The following is a 6,187-nucleotide window of genomic DNA, read 5'->3' on the forward strand; positions in this document are numbered from 1 at the left end:
TGGCCCCGGCCGGGCCCCGTGCTGGGCCCAGCCCGGCCCCTGCGGACGTCCGGCCCGGCCGGTGGGCAGCGCGGGGCGGGGAGCAGCTGGCCGTGCGGGGGGGCTGCCGGCCGCCCCGCGAGCAGGTCGTGGGTGTGGGTGCCGTGCACCCCTGGCCGGCTCGCCCACGTGAGCCCAGACGTGGCTGTGATTTTCACGACTTCGTTTCCACTCACTTCGCTGCGCTTTCATAAAGGGACGTCTCATCTCCTCCTCCCCCTCCCAGCGAAGCCGCGCACCCAGGCCGAGAGGCCCTTCCTGCGCCGGGAGAGCGGGGCTCACGCGCTCCAGCCGGTCGCTCGGGCTCTAATGAACGAGTCTGTCGGAGGGACTGGGGCCGCTGGAGGGAGGCGGCGGTCCGGCCTTGAGCGCCGTGTCCTCAGCGGGGACGGCCGGCGGGACCTGCCCCTCCGTGGCCAGCGAATTCTCCGCGGGTCACCGCCAGCCAGCCCGGCGGAGAGTGGTGGTCGCGTCCTCTGGGAGGGGAGGAGGGAGGGGAGGGAGGGAAGGGCCCTGGGAGTCAGGGGAGGCCTGGCGAGACCCTGCACCCCCGGTGAACTCCAGGGCCCCGCTCTGCCCCAGCGTGGGAGCTCTGCAGACCCCCCACAAAGCAGCCTGGAGTCGCCGGGGCTGCACGAGGCGCGGGTGCCAAGGCCCAGGTGCCACCCGGCCCGCCACCCCGCTGCAGAGGAAGGCCGGGTGGGCCAGCTCAGGCTCCACGTCCAGCCCAGAGCTTGGCCGGGACTTGGCTTTGTACCTCGGTTCTCGCGGATTTGGGGGACCCGCCAGCTCTGGGGTGATGTGCATTACAAGTCACGTCTAAAACCAGCCTTCACGGCAATGTGTGCGCTGGCGTGGGGGAGACCCCTGGGCGTCAGGACCGCTCCTGCTGGGGGCTGTGGCTGGCCCCGCCTCCAGGGCCACTCAGGGCCATGTCCACTGGCACAACCCACGCGCCCCGGCGTCCAGGGGCTGCCGTGGGGGCGGGGCCTGCCGCCTGGACCTGCCCAGGCTGGACACCCTGAGGGAGGGTCTGGCCACAGAGGCTGTCGCCCTAACTTGGGGGACCCTCGCCCCGGATGTCCTTACTTTGCAAGCCCTTCCTCCCCACCACGCACGTAGGGGCCGGGCACGTCCCCCGCCCTTTGCTCTTGCCGTCTCTGCAGCAGCCCGGCCGCCCCCCCACCACGCACGCGGCCAGGTGTGAGGGAGAAGGCCGGGTGTGCAGGGGGAGGCTGGGTGTGTGGGGGGAGGCCGGGTGTGCGGGGGGAGGCCGGGTGTGAGGGAGGAGGCCGGGTGTGCGGGGCGAGGACGGGTGTGCGGGGGGAGGACGGGTGTGCGGGTGGAGGCCGGGTGTGAGGGAGGAGGCCTGGTGTGCAGGGGGAGGCCAGGTGTGCGGGGGGAGTCTGGGTGTGAGGGAGGGGGCCGGGTGTGAGGGAGGAGGCCGGGTGTGCGGGGGGAGGCCGGGTGTGCGGGGGGGAGGCCGGGTGTGAGGGAGGAGGCCGGGTGTGCGGGGGGAGGCCGAGTGTGCGGGGGGGAGGCCAGGTGTGCAGGGGGAGGCCGGGTGTGCAGGGGGAGGCCGGGTGTGCGGGGGGAGGCCGGGTGTGCGGGGGGAGTCCGGGTGTGAGGGAGGAGGCCGGGTGTGAGGGAGGAGGCCGGGTGTGCGGGGGAGGCCGGGTGTGCAGGGGGAGGCCGGGTGTGCGGGGGGGAGGCCGGGTGTGCAGGGGGAGGCCGGGTGTGCGGGGGGAGGCCGGGTGTGAGGGAGGAGGCCGGGTGTGAGGGAGGAGGCCGGGTGTGAGGGAGGAGGCCGGGTGTGCGGGGGGAGGCCGGGTGTGAGGGAGGAGGCCGGGTGTGCGGGGGGAGGCCGGGTGTGCGGGGGGAGGCCGGGTGTGAGGGAGGAGGCCGGGTGTGAGGGAGGAGGCCGGGTGTGCGGGGGGAGGCCGAGAGTGCGGGGAGGAGGCCAGGTGTGCAGGGGGAGGCCGGGTGTGCAGGGGGAGGCCGGGTGTGCGGGGGGGAGGCCGGGTGTGAGGGAGGAGGCCGGGTGTGAGGGAGGAGGCCGGGTGTGCGGGGGGAGGCCGGGTGTGCGGGGGGGAGGCCGGGTGTGCAGGGGGAGGCCGGGTGTGCGGGGGGGAGGCCGGGTGTGAGGGAGGAGGCCGGGTGTGAGGGAGGAGGCCGGGTGTGCGGGGGGAGGCCGGGTGTGAGGGAGGAGGCCGGGTGTGCGGGGGGAGGCCGGGTGTGCGGGGGGAGGCCGGGTGTGAGGGAGGAGGCCGGGTGTGAGGGAGGAGGCCGGGTGTGCGGGGGGAGGCCGAGAGTGCGGGGAGGAGGCCAGGTGTGCAGGGGGAGGCCGGGTGTGCAGGGGGAGGCCGGGTGTGCGGGGGGGAGGCCGGGTGTGAGGGAGGAGGCCGGGTGTGAGGGAGGAGGCCGGGTGTGCGGGGGGGAGGCCGGGTGTGCGGGGGGGAGGCCGGGTGTGAGGGAGGAGCCGGGTGTGCGGGGGGAGGCCGAGAGTGCGGGGAGGAGGCCAGGTGTGCAGGGGGAGGCCGGGTGTGCAGGGGGAGGCCGGGTGTGCGGGGGGAGGCCGGGTGTGCGGGGGTAGGCTGGGCGGTCCTGCCGCTCCTGGCCCAGGGCGGGGGTGGCGGCAGGGCTGCGGCGGGGGGCGCTGCGGGCCACCCCACAAGCAGGTCGTGGGTGCGGGTGTCTGGGGTGCCTGAACGGACGCTGAGGTGGCGCTGTGGGGGCAGGCAGGAGGGAGGGCGTCAGCACGGGGGGAGCAGAGGCAGAGGGCACGCCCCCAGCGTGTGCACCCATCCACTCCCTCCAGGACACGGCCCAAGGAGGGTCTGAGGTGGTGGCCCCGACCACAGGGCTGCTTGCACGGGCACCGTGGTGGCCACGGTGACCACGGTATCTCAGTGGCCACACCGGGGTCATGATGCCCAGTCCTAGTGGCCTCCAGGAGGGGGGCGGGCCTGGTTCCTGGCCAGTCTCCCCAAGACCAGACGCGCCCCTTCCTGGACCTGCCCCTCCACACACCAGGCCCACCCGCTCGCCCCCCCACGCCGCGGTGGGGGGTGCAGGGCCCCATCTCGCGCACCGGCTGCACCCAGGCTTCTCACCATCTCGGAATGTGCCATTTGTTAGCTGCTCGCTTTCATTTCAGCCCCACGCAAGCCCTTCCGCGGCGAGGCGGGAGCCGCCTGTTCTGCGGGGCACAGCAACGCGGCGATGACATAAACACAAATAATTGGCTCTGTGACATTCTTAATAAAAAAGACATGTTGATTTTGTTGTAATGGCAAATTTATAGCATATTTTTCTGCTAAGTGAGAACAAACGCAATCCTGGGTCACGGCGCCATGCAGCAAACCAAGACTGCCCCCTATGGGCACCGGCCTCGGCCCGCTCCTGCGACCTTCCACCCCAGCCGTGGCCTCCAGCTGGGGCCTCTCCTCGGCTCCCTGCTCCGGGGCGGCTCCCACCCCCCATCAGAGCAGGCCTCAGGCCCAGACCACGCCCGCCGGCCCCGGGGTCAGTGGGAATCCTCCGGGCAGGAGGCAGCCCGCAGGGGACATCATGCTTAGAGGGGACGGCCCTTTCCAACGCCCCCCTCAGCCCACGCCCTGCGGCAGGCAGAGCGGCCACGGCTCCCTGGGGCAGAGGGGTGTCCCACCCAGCGGGGGTAGGAGCAGCGCGTCCCGCGGCTGGAGGATGGGGCTCCCGCAGGCTGACACCCCGAGCTGCACGCAGAGGTGGGGGCCGGCCCAGCCCACTGCCTCCAAGCTCCGTCCCTCCCCAGCCCGGCTCTGCTGCCCAGCCTGTGCCCCCCATGTGCAGGGCCAGGGAGGAGGGGCGGTCCCCGCCCAGCAGCCGGTGCTGCCTCGTCCCAGGAGGGCGTGGCTCAGTGGCTGCCGGGTGACCAGGAGGTCGTGGCCGCTGCGCCCCTGGGCCTCAGGTGCCCTGGCTGACCCCCACGCCAGCAGACTGCTGGTCTCTGCAGGCCCTGCTGGCAAAGGGGACTCACTGACTGCCCAGCCCTCGGGCGTCGCCAGGCCCAGAGCAGTGGGGCTCACACATGGAAACATCCAGAAACACCGGTGACCAGCGAGCAGGACAGGCTTTAGCGAGACTCCAGGTGCTGGTCACACACCCGGCCGGCTCGGGCCTGGCTCCTGTACGGCCGTCCACACTGGCCGGGTCCTGCAGGTGGGGCGGGGAGACTCACGCAGCCCATGGAAAGGGCTGCGGACCGGGCCTCAGAGCCCTCAGGCTGACGCCGCCGACCCGGTGGTGGGACCGCTGGCCCCGCTGGCCGCAGGCCGGCTGTGCGGGGGCTCTGCAGGCCGCCCTGACATTTAACACGGAGAAAACACGCGCTTCCCACCCGACATGGCTCCACGGCCCAGGGGCCCACGACCTCCCCATGGGGCTCCCGCCAGCAACCGAGGCCCAGCCTGACCTGTGGGAAGGCGCCCTGGACCCCAGGGGAGCCCGGAGCGGGGTCGGGGCGCCGGGAGATAGCGCAGAGCTGGGCGATAAGGGCTTATCCCGAGCGGCTGTCAGCGCCGGCCTGAGCGCTGTCGAGACGCGGACGGATGGTACTACCAGCGGCTGCGCCCTGGCCAGGATGGATGCTCCCGGCCCCAGGCAGACAGCCGACTGATGGATACCGCTAATGGGCTGGGGGGGCTCGCGCCCCGGGGGCATTGTGGAGCGATCCTTCTTGTGAGGCGCTGCAGATGCTAATCTCGGAGCAGCCTGCGCCCACAGTCTCTCTCCCCGTGCAGATGCGCCCGAGCTGGGGCCTGGCGGCTCAGGGGTGACTCTGCTTTCCAGACACAGGGTTCAGGGGTGCCCAGAGGTGCCTGGCCACCGCCTGCAGGAGAGCCAGCTGAATCCTTGGCCCAGCGCTGCCCGGGAGCCGCAGGGTGCTCCCTGGCCGGGGCAGGGGTGGGGGGCATGAGGGTCCTCACAGCCAGGGCAGCGGGAGAGGCAGGCCGCTCTCCATGCTCTCCCAAGGTCTCTCCCAGGGCAGAGCCTGGCCTCAGCCTGCCGCTTCCAGAGGCTTCCCTGGGGGGCAGGGGTGGCCCAAAAAGCCACAAGCCAGTCCTCAGGAGCCCCCAGGGCTAGGCCTGCTCCTCTCGGGACACTCCCCAGGCTACACCACTTTGCCTCCTTTGTTACCGGCTTGCTGCTGGGGAGATACGCCCCAGCAGCCACACCCCACACTGCCGGCCTCGGGGAGCGTCAGTGGCAGGAGGGTCACTTGGCGGGCACAGGCCGTGTCTGCTCCAGGCTTAGCCAACTTGTGGTGGGTGCAGGCCTCTGCCCGGCAGGACCGCCTGAGAAGGGCAGCCAGACTCAAGCCCAAGCTCACGGTCGGGCTCGACCCGGCAGAGCCCCAGCCACCATCCAGGGAGCTGCGAGGGCTTGGCTATTGCTTTAGGGTGTGGGTCGGCAGATAAAAAGCTACGTGTTTGAGGCGTACGCACTGTGAGTCGTCACCCCATCAAGAACACCTGCCCCGCCACCCCCACTTACCACTGTGCGAGAGCCAGAGGGAGAGGGCGAGTCAGCCCCCCGCACCGCACAGTGTCCCCGCGCGGCCCCTGTGTCTACGCGTCTGACCGGGCCCTTCGCCCACGCTAAAGTCGGATTATTTGGGTCTGGGGGCCTGAGGACGGGGATTGCGGGCTCAGCCATGTGGCGGGAGTGCTGGCACTTTCCGTCCAGCCCCGGCCTCCAGGGACACCTCCGTCCCTTCCTGCTGGCGACCGCCTGGCTGGGGGCCGCGTCCCCTCACTGGTGGCAAGAGAGTCCCCCGCTCACACCGGATAGCGAAGCCTCCACAGAACCTGGCCGGGCTGGGGGCTCCCCTGTCCAGGTCCTTGGCTGAGGGTGCCCGTCCAGGCCCGCGGCTGGGGATCCCCCGTCCAGGCCCGCGGTCACCCTCAGGTCTCTTCATCCACCGTCCCTTTGTCTCACTGACATCCTTCGTCATGAAGCGGGAGTCTGGCCAGCGGGCGGCCCTGGGAGCTGGGAGCAGCGCTCACGTCCGTCCAGCCCAAGGAGGGGCCGGGCCTTGATCCCAGGCGGGCCCCAGAGCTGCCCTCCTTGTGGGCACCCTGTCTCCCGCCGGGTGGGGTCCTGGGCT

The sequence above is a fragment of the Talpa occidentalis genome, unplaced genomic scaffold (assembly GCF_014898055.3).
Source record: "Talpa occidentalis isolate TD23 unplaced genomic scaffold, MPIMG_talOcc4v2.1 talOcc4.6, whole genome shotgun sequence".
Lineage (NCBI taxonomy): Eukaryota > Metazoa > Chordata > Mammalia > Eulipotyphla > Talpidae > Talpa > Talpa occidentalis.